The following is a 13,288-nucleotide window of genomic DNA, read 5'->3' as shown; positions in this document are numbered from 1 at the left end:
CCTCTGCTGTGGCCAGGGAGTGCAGTGGAGGATGGCCCGGGTGCTTGGGCCCTGCACCCCATGGGAGACCAGGAAAAGCACCTGGCTCCTGGCTCCTGCCATCGGATCAGCGCGGTGCGCCGGCCGCAGCGCGCCGGCCGCGGCGGCCATTGGAGGGTGAACCAACGGCAAAGGAAGACCTTTCTCTCTGTCTCTCTCTCTCACTGTCCACTCTGCCTGTCAAAAAATAAAAAAAAAAAAAAAAAAAAAAGTTAGTAATTTGAAGTTCTTATTTGACCTTATTTTAATAAACAAGATGTTGTTGTAATTTCTGATGTATTAATTTCTAGAAAGCAAACTTAAACTACTTTTGTCTCTAGATTATCTTGTTTAACTTATATGTCTGTGTGACATATCTTAAAATACTCAAACATCTATACTTAATCGATCTTCTGTATATAAAGATAATTGAAAATGAATCTTGATGTGAATGGAATGGGAGAGGGAACGGGAGATGGGAGGGGTGCGAGTGGGAGGGAAATTATGGGGGGGGAAGCCATTGTAATCCATTAACTGTACTTTGGAAATTTTATATTTACTAAATAAAAATAAATAAATAAATAAAAATAAATAAATAAGGTTGTTTGCCATAGATCTCCACTGTGACTATCATTCCTATGATTTGCTGATTATTCATGTAAAATTCTTTTGAATTTTACCTTAAATGTAGAAATGATTTTTATTTACACATTCGTACTTGCAGGCTTTTTGTTATTCATATTTACCCAATGTACTAGGTATTACTCATTTTTTAGTCCCTACTATAAACACATGTCCTTACATACGATGATTATATCAATCAACTACTAAATCCAAATAACATAATAATTGTCTCAATATCCTTTTCAGGTCCTTCACTGAGAACATTTTAATTTCATCCTACCTTATTATCCCAATGCTTGGAAAATTCCAAAAGCATAAACTCTCTTGCAACTAAGACATAGGTTTGACACCTAGATTCTGTTCCTTAGATTCACCTACAAGAAACTTCAATTAAGAAGGATCTTGAGGAAACAGGCATTTTCTGAAATCCATTCTTGGAGTTTGCCAGCAGAAAAATCTAGACTTCCATAGCAAATGAGGGGGTCTTACAGTGTAGTGCGTAGTGACCAGTATCAACAATACTGTCTACATGGTCTATGAAATAACCCAGGCAATCTTATTGCTATTAATGCCACTCTTCAATGCAACTTGAGTCTTTCTGGTAGAGTAATCCTGGAGTCAAATTTTCTATCTCTGCAAGAGTGTCTGTGAATTTTCTAATAAGTTATAATGCATTATTTCCTGCTTATCCTAGTGAAGATTGGTTTCATCCTTTCCAGGTAAAAATTTAATAAACTCATCAACACCTCAGATCCTTTAAGGGTGATATAAGTATTTTATGAATAGTCTTTCTCCCCAAAGACTGTAATTTATCAACTATTCTTCATAATTTTTGGAATCTTCATTTTACCCTTTTAAAAAAGATGTATTTATTTGAAAGGTAGAGTTACAAGAAGATAAGGAGAGACAGCGAAGTAGAGAGAGAGAGGGAAAGAGAGAAAGAGAGAGAGATGTAGCTTCTGTCTGCTGATTCACTCTCCAAATGATCACAATGGCTAGGGCTAAGGCAGGCCAAAACCAGAAGCCAAGAGGTTTGTTAGGTCTCATGTGGGTGGCTAGGGGCCCAAGTACTTGGGCCATCTTCTATTGCCTTCACAGGCATATTAGCGTGGGACTGGATCAGAAGTATAGTAGCAGAGACTAACCCGTGCCCATAAGGGATGCCAGCATTGCAGGCAGCAGCTTCACCCGCTATGCCACAATGCTGGCCCCTCTCCATTATCATCTTACACTCCCTGTATGAAACAAAAATCATGAAATAGTTCAAGCATCTGACTTCTCCATTCTATTCCCAGGATAAATGAGCATGACTGAAAAAATTATTTCAATCTTTTGTAATCGTGTATATTTAAAAAGAAAAAGTAGAAGTAAAATATCCAAGTTATATTTTTGCATGACCAAAACAAGTTGCTGCAAAAGTAGCCAGCTGGATAGATAAGTGGGTAGATAATAGATTAGCTTTGTTAATACTCCCACCTATTCTCAGAGGGTACTACAGAGACTGGAACATGCATTCTTAGCCTTTCTTGGCATTGGGATCCATTTGCAATTGGAGTTCTGCCAATCAAATACATTTATCAAAATTTTAAGTTGGAAGGAAAGTAGAATCTTGGGGAATAACTACTTTTCTGTTGCGCGAGTTTCTTTGTTCCTAAGTCAGAGGTGGAAGTTCTCTCAGTCACAGCAGAATCAGTGAGATTGCAGGTAGTTGGGCCTGAACATGGAAAGCATTCTTCTAGTCTGTCCAGAAAATCCACTTACGCTTAGGCTAGGTAAAGTGATTAATGCTGTTTGAACTGAATCCTAACAGAATTGTGTTGTCATATATGTATGGGGTCCAAACTGCATTTCAAAGTGTTTCTTAAGTCTCTGTTGATATTTTTGTAGGGGATAAACAGAGTCAAATCCAATTGGTGGGTTTTGTTCTACCATGTTTCCAATTCAACTGAAAAAGTTCTATTCTTCATTATTTATTGCTTATTTATTTATTTATTTACTATTAGTTTTTGCTAATTCATATCATATTATTTTTGATAATAGAGTGACCAGTATCAACAATACTATTTGTCAAAGAAAAAAAAACTTAAAAATCATCTGCAGTTAATTATAGCACAGTGAATTAGTAAGTATCCCCATACCTATGTAAATACCAGTTAAATGGCAGTAAATGACAGATAATAAAGTGTAAATGTAAAATATAAAAAGAATGAGAAAGAAAGCAATAATAATAGCTTATACTTTTCAAGACTCTGGAAAACTGAAAGAAGGTGAATTTGTCATTCATGTCACCTATTGTTTTCCTCATTTATTTAAATTGTCTTTCTATATTAAGTTGCATCACATTGATTTTCCTTACGATCATTATTTTGAATGTTATTTCCGGCATTTTGTAGATTTCTATCAGGTCAAGATCTATTTCTGGAGAACTATTTATATCTTTTTGCAGTACCATGCTACTTTGTTTCTTCATGTTTCCTATGTCCCCACATTGATCAGACCAAGAATATTATATCCTGGGGAGCTATCTTTTAGAAATGAGGGAAAAGCAAAACAGAAAAGTCATCACCACCAAACTACTTTTACAAGACATTCGGAAGGGAGTATTACATTAGAAATGCACATCATGAAAATGTATCACACTACTGAATTCACTAACAGAGCAGACACAATTAGTAACAAATCAGCAAGATGACATGTTTGGTCTTATCTGTCAATACTACCTAGGATATAAATGGATTAAATTCTCCAGCCAGAAGGTTTGGGTCAGCTGAAAGGATAAAAAAATACAAGATCCCACTATTTACTGCCTTAAAAAATCACTTCACAAAAAAAAAAAAAAAAAAAAAAAAAAGATGCACATTGACTGCAAGTGAAGAGCTAGAAAAAATATACCAGGTAAATTTAAATTAAAAACAAGCAGGAGTAGTTATATTCGTATCAAATATAAGAGACTTTAAATAAAAACTATAAAATGCACAAAGAAGGACAGGGTATGTTGGGGCTGGCACTGTGGCGTAGCCGGTAATGCCCTGGTCTGAAGCCCTGGCATCCCATATGGGCACTGGTTCGAGATCCGGCTGCTCCACTTTCACTCCACCTCTCTGCTATGGCCTAGGAAAGCAGTAGAAAATGGCTCAAGTCCTTGGGCCCCTGCGCCCATGTGGGAGACCTGGAAGAAGTTCTTGGCTCCTGGCTTCGGATTGGCACAGCTCCGACCATTGCAGCCAATTGGGGAGTGAACCAGCGGATGGAAGACCTCTCTCTCTCTCTCTCTCTCTGCCTCTCCTCTCTCTGTGTAATTCTGACTTTCAAATAAATAAATAAATCTTTTAAAAAAATATATAGGGAACGTATACTTTCTGAATGACCAATGGGTCATTGACAAAAATAAGAAGGAAATAAAAAACTTTCCTGAAATAAGTTAAAATGAAAACAGAACAATCAAAACCTGAGATAAAGGGCCGGTGCTGTGGTGTAGCAGGTAAAGCTGCCACCTGCAGTCACGGCATCCCGTATATGCACCGGTTCCAGTACTGGCTGCTCCACTTCTGATCCAGTTCTTTGCTATGGCTTAGGAAAGCAGTAGAGGATGGCCCAAGTCCTTGGCCCCTGCACCCGCATGGGAGACCAGGAAGAAGCTCCTGGCTTCAGATTGGCACAGCTCTGGTCCGTTTCAGCCATCTGGGGAATGAACCAGTGGATGGAAGACCTCTCTCTCTCTCTCTCTCTCTCTCTGTAACTCCGAGTTTCAAATAAATAAATAAATCTTTAAAAAAAATCCTGAGATACAGCAAAAGCAGTATTAAGTAGGAAGTTGAAAACAATAAAAACTTATTTTTTTAAAAAAATTTTTCAAATAAATGATTTAATGATTCATCTCAAGGACTCAGAAAAACAAGAACAAACCAAACACAAAATTAACACGAAGCAAGAAATAATAAGGATCACAGCAAAAATAAATGAATTTGGACCTATAAAATTACAAACACAAAAACTACTTTTTGAAAAGATAAACAAAATAGACAAACTTTTAACCACACTAACAAAGAAAAAACTCAAATAAATAGAATTAAAGATAAAAACAGAAACATTACAACCAGCATCACTGAAAGACAAAGGATCATAAGAAATTACTATGAACAATTATAGGAAAATAGATTAGGAAAATCTTGACAAAAATGGATAAACTTCTGGATATATATATATATAACCTACCAGGATTAAGTCAAGAAGATACAGAAAATCTAAAGAGACCCAAAACAATAATGAGATTGAAGTAGTAATGAAAAGTCTCCAATCAAGGAAAAGTTCAGGACATTATGGCTTTACTACTTAATTCTATAAAATATTTAAAGAGAAACTAACTCCAATAGTTTTTAATCTATTTTCAAAATATTGAGTAAGATGAATCTCTGCCAAACTCTTTTTATGAGGCACAATCACTCTGATACCTAAAGACACAACACAAAAACTACAGATCTATATGCTTGATAGATACAGATACAAAAATTCTTAACAAATTGCTAGCAAATGGACTCCAAAACCACATCAGAGAGATGATATTTCATAATCAAGTAAGAGTTACCTCAGAGTTTGAAGGATGATGAAACATACACAAATCAATAAATGTCATAAATCACATCAACAGAATGAAGAACCAAAAGCAGAATCTTGTTATTTGATGTGAAGAAAGCATTTGATAAAATTCAAGTCCCTTCACCATAAAGCCTTGCATAAATTAGGTTTAGAAGGAACATACCTCAAAATTATAAAGTTTATATATGACAAACCAACAACAAATATACTGAAATATACTAGGAAAACATGGAAATATTTTCTCTCATATGTGGAACTTGTTCATTTTCAACAATCTTATTAAATTTAGTATTACAAATGTTATCAAGAGCAATTAGTGAGGTGAAAGAAATAATTGGCCTCAAAATAGAAAAGGAGGGATCCAAAATATCCATGTTTGCAGATGACATGATATTGTACATGGAAAACACCTAAATACTCCACCAGAAAGCTGTTAGAAAGACAAACCAATTCAGTAAAGCTGCATGTTACAAAACAAACTTACAAAAAAGTAGGCTTTTACATGCGAATGATGAACTCATTGAAAGAGAAATCAAGAAAATAATCTTATTCACAATAGCCACAAAAAATAAAATACTTAGGAATAAATTTAACAAAAATGTGAAAGAACTTTATAATGAAAATTATAAAACATTGAGGAAAGTAATCATCAAGGACACAAAAGCAAGAAAAAAATTCTTTGTTCATGGATTGGGAGAAATAATATTACAGTGTCTATACTATCTAAAATGATCTACAGATTCAATATAATCCCTATAAAATACCAATAACATTTTTTACATAATATAAAAAAAACAAAAATTCATATGGAATCACAAAAGAATCACAAAAGACCCAGAATAGCCAAAGTGAAGCTGAGCTAAAAAAAAAAAAAAAAAAAAGGAAAGAAAGAAAAAAGTCAGCCTCAAGGCATCACAATACCTGATTTCAGAGCATCAAAGCATGCTATAAAGTTTTAGTAATTAAAACAGCATGGTCCTAGCATAACCACTGACAGTTAGATCAATGGAACAGAATAGAGAGCCCAGAAATTAATTCCTATACATATAGCCAATTGATTTTTGACAGGAGTGCCCAGATCATCCATTGGAGAAAGGATAATTTCTTCAATAAATGGTGCTGACAAAACTAGATGAATATATGTAGAAGAATGAAATTAGATCCCTACATCTCACCATATTGAAAGATCAACTCAAGATGGATCAAAGACCTAAATTGAAAACTTAAGACAATAAAGTTGTTAGAAGAAAATGTAGGGGAAACATTCAAGACATTGGTGTAGGTGATGACTTCTTGGATAAGACCTCCAAAGCACAGACAACAAGAAAACTAGACAAATGGAATTACAGCAAATTCAGAAACTTCTGTACGGCAAAGGAAATAACAGAGTGAAGAGACATCCAGCAAAATGGGCAAAGGACCTCAGGAAAGCAGTTCTAAAAAGAAGAAATACAAATGGTCAACAAATTTCTGAAAAAATGTTCAACATCAAGGAAATGCAGATAAAAAAACTAAAATAAAATGTTATCTCACCACTGACACAATGGCTGTGATACAAAAGAGAGTAACAATAACTGGCAAGGGAGTGGAGAAAGGGGAACTCTTAAACACTATTGGCGGGAATGCAAATTAGTACAAACACTATGGAAAACAGTGTGGACATTTCTTAAAACTCTAGAAATACACTTGCCATATGATCCAGCAGTCCAACTACTGGGTATATTCCCAAAATACATGCACACATGTGTCAAAGAGACTCCCACACCACATTTATAGCAGTACTGTTCACAACAGCTAAAATATGGAATCAACCAAGATGTTCACATCAGATGAATGGATAAACAAAATATGGTAGATATATTATTATATATATATTGTTCAGATATAAGGAGAATGAAATTCTATTATTTGCATCAAAATGGTTGCAATTGGGGGACATAATGTTGAGTGAAATAAGCTGGACACAGACAAATACCACACATCCTCTCTTGTATGTGGGAGCTAATTTTTTTAAAAAAATCAAAAACAAAAACAAAAACAAAAAACAAAATAAATGCCTGCGTGTATGTTTTCCTGAAAATGCAGTGTTTTGTTAAAGTTTGTTTTAAATCTTTGCAAGTTATTAAGAATGACATACTACTACAGTTTTAATGTTCTGTGACTACTTTAAAGTTTACTGTATATGAGTAAAATGGACACATTTTCATTTGATTATTATTTATAGCCCTTGCTCATATTCCTGCTTGCTACATTTTATTGGCTGCACTCTATTTACTAAGCATTAAACCTATGAATGTAATACAAATTTAAAATGTTATCTCTAAAATTAAAAAAGAATGAAAAATGAAAAGAAAAAGATGGAGACTAACTCAAAGGAAAAAAGAAAGAAAGGAAAAAGGAAGGAAAGAAGGAAGGAAGGAAGACCCTGAAAAAAAAGTAATGAAGTAATGAAAAACAAATCCTTAGCTTGAGAAAGGTAAGAGCTACTGTAGTATAAGTAAGTAGAAAATAACTTTAAAAAAAGATGCAGGATTGCAAAATATCAGCATATTTTTCCCTAAGACTTCTTGAAGATGTGTTTCTCTAAAGCAAGAGATAAACAAAGCAAAATAAAACCATGCATCCAGTCAAGAGACAAAGGGATTTGCTCATAAAAGAGAATCTCTGATAAGAGCTCATGCAGAGAGCAGCAGATGCAAGAAAAGCATCATACACAGATACAAGGATGTTCAAGAAAACGAAAAATACTTTATGCAGTTGACCATAAAAGTAGCACTTTTGGGGCTGGTACTGTAGCGAAACAGATAAGGCTGCTGCCTGCGGTGCAAGCATCCCATATGGGTGCTGGTTCAAGCCCTAGCTGCTCCACTTCCTGTCCAGTTCTCTGCTATGGCCTAAGAAAGCAGTAAAAGATGGCCCAAGTTCTTGGACCCCTGCACCCACCCGCATGGGAGACGTGGAAGAATCTCCAGGCTGCTGGACTCAGCTCGGCCCAGTTCCCGTCATTGTGGCCATCTGGGGAGTGAATCATCTGATGGAAGACCTCTCTCTCTCTCTCTCTCTCTCTCTCTCTCTCTGCCTCTGCCTCTCTGTAACTCTGCCTTTCAAATAAAAAAAAATCTTAAAAAAACACCTCTCTCTAAAAAATAAAAAAGTAGCACTTTCAGAATTGTTTCGTTCAGTTTAGGGATGAACTATTAATAGATCTTTAAAAACTATCAAATTATAAAATAAGACACTTTAACTCCAGAACACAAAAAGTTGGCATATAGAAGTTTATCTGTATATGTCTTAGGGCTCACTGCTGATCCCATTGTATAACCATTGTAATAAAGTACTGGATTGTGAGTTATCTAGAGTGCATACTATATAACGTGGATGTACAGAGGGGAGTAGATTTTCTATAACCATTATGGGATACATTTTAATTGAAAAAATATACAATTTTAATTTTACAAAAGCAATAAGCAACTGAGGCAATATTGCCATGAGGAGTGTTAGATTTCTCACTTCTTTCTTTTTTTTTTTTAAACCTTACTTATTTAATTTAAATTCAGAGAAAGAAAGAGAGACATATAAAGGTATTTTCCATCCACTGGTTCACTCCCCAGATGGTCACAAGGGTCAGGGCAGTGCCAGGCAGAAGCCAGGAGCTTCATCACGTCTCCCATGTGGGTGGCAGAGGCCCAAGTACCCTGGTCATCCTTTACTGTTTTTCTCAGGCCATTAGCAGGGAGCTGGATCAGAAGTGGAGTAGTAGGGACAGGAGGCACATGTATCAGATGCCACAATGCTGGGATCTAGATTTCTGTTTTTTGCTATATTCTTGCCTTTTTTTTTCCTAAAATAAACTCTGATTATATATACAAATATGTAGAAGTGATAAAAGACCAAAATAATATAATTGGATAAATCTTAATATCCTCATTTTGCTCAGAGAGACTTGGAGAGGTCAAAACCTTGGGTAATATTTGGCAAAAGCAGAATTTACACTGAGGTTTTCCTGAGTCTAGGGCCAGGGACTATCTACCACGCTACACAGCCTCCTTCAAAATTGTGTTACCATTTTCTCCATTTCCAGTTACAGCAATGAGTGCCAAGCTGAAAACATACTGGCTTGGTCTTCCCTCAGAAAGGTGTACATGCTAGTCACGCCTCAGTTCTGTTCCAGTGAACTATCTGAAGTGGATAAGAGAAGTGTGACAAATTAGACCCACACTGCGAAGACTTTGTGGCTTGGTAAGGCACAGTCAAGTCTGGATGAGAGAGAGAGAATGGGAAGATTCCATTTATATTATTTCAATTCTGAATGATTTGTAACTATGCAAGTACCTAAATACGACTGACCATGGATAACTGGTAATTATCCATTATAATTCAAATATTTGCAAAATATCTATCCTGATGATTTAGTAGAACAAATATTTGGCATGGCTTTTATTTTTATACTGGAGGAAGGATTATGTGTTAATTTATCCTCTACCACTTAAGGAAACCCTCACTGAAGAATCTGAAAGAGACAAAATTCTTCAAACCCAAACACATAAGTAAGTAATTGAAACAGCAGAATATATAATGCAAAACATTGTAATATTAAAATTTACCATGTTATTTAAAATTGTACTTTATATATTATGTATTGATTGCATTATAAATATAACTGAAAAATCATACTGTTAGATATATTTTCTGTCTCAAATATTTTCTGCTTCAAATATGAAGGGTTGCTCTGACTTAACACATTTATTCTTTAAGGTCAGCTTGTTTATGTTACCAAAAAGTATATGTACTATATAATTATTACAGAGAAAGTATAAAAAAGGTGTATTTTTTTGAACCCATGAGCACTCAAAAAAAGAGAGAAGTATAGCATAGGCTACACAAACATGTTGTTGTTGCAAAACACGTTTCTTGATTAGAAGGCACTTGAAAATGTAGTAAAAGATGTGATGAGCCCTCTTCTTGACATATTTCTCATTTGTACATTTTTTGTTTGTTGAATCCTTAGAAGCAAGTAACATTTCCACCGTCCCCAAAGTTGTAATTCCCTTGGGTTCCTGCTTCAATCCACAACTGCAAAGAACCTATCTTTTATTCACTTGTGAGTCTTCTCTGTAGCTCCTGACATCCTTTTAAAGCATTTTCTCAAGGGACCACAAGAATGCCATTCCTCTTGGAATCTTCCTCATTGTTCTTTCAGGACCCAGCTTTTGCCATTGCCTTTTGTAGCGAGAAGATTCCCTATCCCACAGCTACATTCCTCCAGTTCTGCTCATTATCACTTGGAGGCGGCCTCCTCCGTTCCATAGTATATTCATCTCTCTTTACTTCAGATCAATGGATCATTTAAAATCAGTGCACTGAAGGCTGAAAGACCACCTTTTATTGCAGGCTGGTAGTTCTGATACAAGAGAGTGAATGATTTCTTGGGGTTTGTGGTCCATAATTATATTAACCTTGGTCCCACCCCAAGCTATTTGAAACTCCTCACACCTCATTACCAGTCAATGCATCCTTCTCTCTATAAGAATTGCATTGTTTGACTTTGAAAGACATGTTGTTAAAATCCCTTTACAGGTTAGTGATGTTTCTTTAGAAGAGTGGAACAAATTTCATGGTCAAAGTCAAAATTTTAGCACTCTTTTTACTACAAAGATATCTAACCCTGTGAATCCCTGAATGGCCTGTATTGTTGGAAGTGAGAGAGAAAAGAAAGAAGCAAATTGTTTTAACCATTACCATATTAATACTGTGCTTTACACTTTAACAAGTAACTCTATTATGTATTTCTGTTCAGCATTTTCTAAATTAATGTATTACCTTAAATTATAGAAAATAAGCTAGTAATAATACCATTGATTTACATTTTTAACTGTGTAGCAATAAATGACCGTATTCCTTTTTCATCCCTACAAGAGAAACAAATGGGTGAGAGCAAAGAACTTTTAACAGTGAATGAAATTTTACTTTCCAGGAAATTTCCTTGAGATTAAATTGGCCAGTTTTGAAATGCGTGAAGTGATGAATCCAGCTTAATTAAACTCTAACAAATAAACAAAAACAAGCCAAAAACACATCATACGTATTTTACTAAAACCCTAATGAGGTAATCGGTTTTTCTGGAATGTAGATGAGAGATTATATGTTTGTATATGTTTGATTTCCATAATGATTAAACAGTCCCAAAAGCCCTTTCACTCCAAGAAGAAAGCTTAGAGACAAAGAGAACTATATAAAATCCCAACTGTTGTTTTTTACTAGAAAACAGTCAAAGACTGGATGAGCAAAAGGGCAGTTGTTTGTAGTGCCTGTCATTTACAGAATTCATTTGAAGCAGTGCATTCTCTCAGCATTTGAAAGAACAAACTTTTTTTGTTCTACTTGATAGAGTTAATGATTTAGCCTTGTTAAAAAAAGTGACAAACCAATGGTATGCCAAATTTATAGCTCACATTGATTGAAAATTTTAGTTCATGAAGTATCTTGAAAAATAAATAGTAATTGATTCACTTGCAAAAAAATTAGAGATTAAAAAGATACAAGACTAATTTGACAAATTAAATGTCTCCTAACTCAGCATTTCGATAACTATCCCAGTCATCTCCCAGGTAACCAGTTTTCTCAATAATAACTTGAAATGTCAGAAAACGCTATTCAGGGACATCTGAAATCATCACTAAAAATGGAATTATAATTCATACAACTTCCTAATTCACCCAAGAACCATTTATGCCTCATTTTCTTATATTAAAAAATAAAATGTTGTGGGCCAATTTCATTCCCAAGTAGGTATATAACATACATATTTTTATGCACCTTGTAATTCTTTAGCCCATAATATTTAAACATAATTTTCAAGTGATAGCCCTGAAAACTTAAAACATGTATTTCAGTATATATTTTGGGCCACAGAAATAATTCTATGATTTCTTATAGTTATCTGAAACTAGATTTAATATTTCAGACTTCACTGTTCAAATCTGGGTAGAGTTTTGCAAAGTTTTTTTCAGATATTTCATGAAGAGCCAATTATTATACATTTGATGAAATTGTGCTTTTAAAGAAATTTTCATTGGCTTTTCATACTTTTCCTGAGTAGTAGATTATGGTTTAATTGATGCAATGTAGTTGTCTTGAACTTGTTCCCCTTGTTTACCATATCGTCTGAGAGGACTGGTCTTAAAAACAGCAACAAAAACAACAAAACAACAAAAACACTTTCCTATATCTATTACAGAATTTTTAATCTTCACAATATATTTCCTAACCTCTACTGGTATCAAATGATGTTTGCACTTCTTAAGAATTTTGAAATAGTGAGAATTATTTCAAGGAATAAATAGTAAATAATATTTTCATTCAGCCTCTTACACAGTGATTTTCCATTTAACTGGTAAAATATCCTAGAAGTCACTCACAACACACACAGACTTAGAATGTAGCTTTCTGGGACACATTTGATATTAAAAAAAAAAAAAACTCATTTTTTTTTATCATAGGCCCATAGCATTTAGAAAATGGAAGCACAATAGTTACATATTTATTCATAGCAGCCATTTGATCATCTAATACAATTTTTTGAGGTGTGTCTATTACCTAATGGTTCATACAAGTAAGGTTGTCAATTTTAACAAATAATTTCAAGGACATTTTGGGAGTACTCTGACTTTTGTCTTCATCTTCCCACTATGAGTAATTTTTATCATTCAGATGGTATTGTTTCAATGCCCATACCCCCTTTATCAAACGCAGCAGAGAGCTGTGAAATGAGCACTAAATGAACAATCAAGACACCTGACTTTTAGTCCAGTATCACTGCCTGCCTCCTGGTATAACCATGCATGAGTCACTCAACACTCTGAAACAGAGCGTTAAACCATGGGAACTCTGAACCCTTTTCCTTTAGCTTCACAGGAAAAAACATCATATGAACCAACTTCAGAAAATCAGTAGAAAAATAGAATTAAAAGATAAGTTTACTGGACTGCAAAAAAAGTTGAAATCCATGCATAATTTTTTCATAATATTCATTTTCATGAACATTTTGAGG

Source organism: Oryctolagus cuniculus, chromosome 9 (genome assembly GCF_964237555.1).
Source record: "Oryctolagus cuniculus chromosome 9, mOryCun1.1, whole genome shotgun sequence".
NCBI lineage: Eukaryota > Metazoa > Chordata > Mammalia > Lagomorpha > Leporidae > Oryctolagus > Oryctolagus cuniculus.
This window is presented reverse-complemented; position numbering follows the sequence as displayed.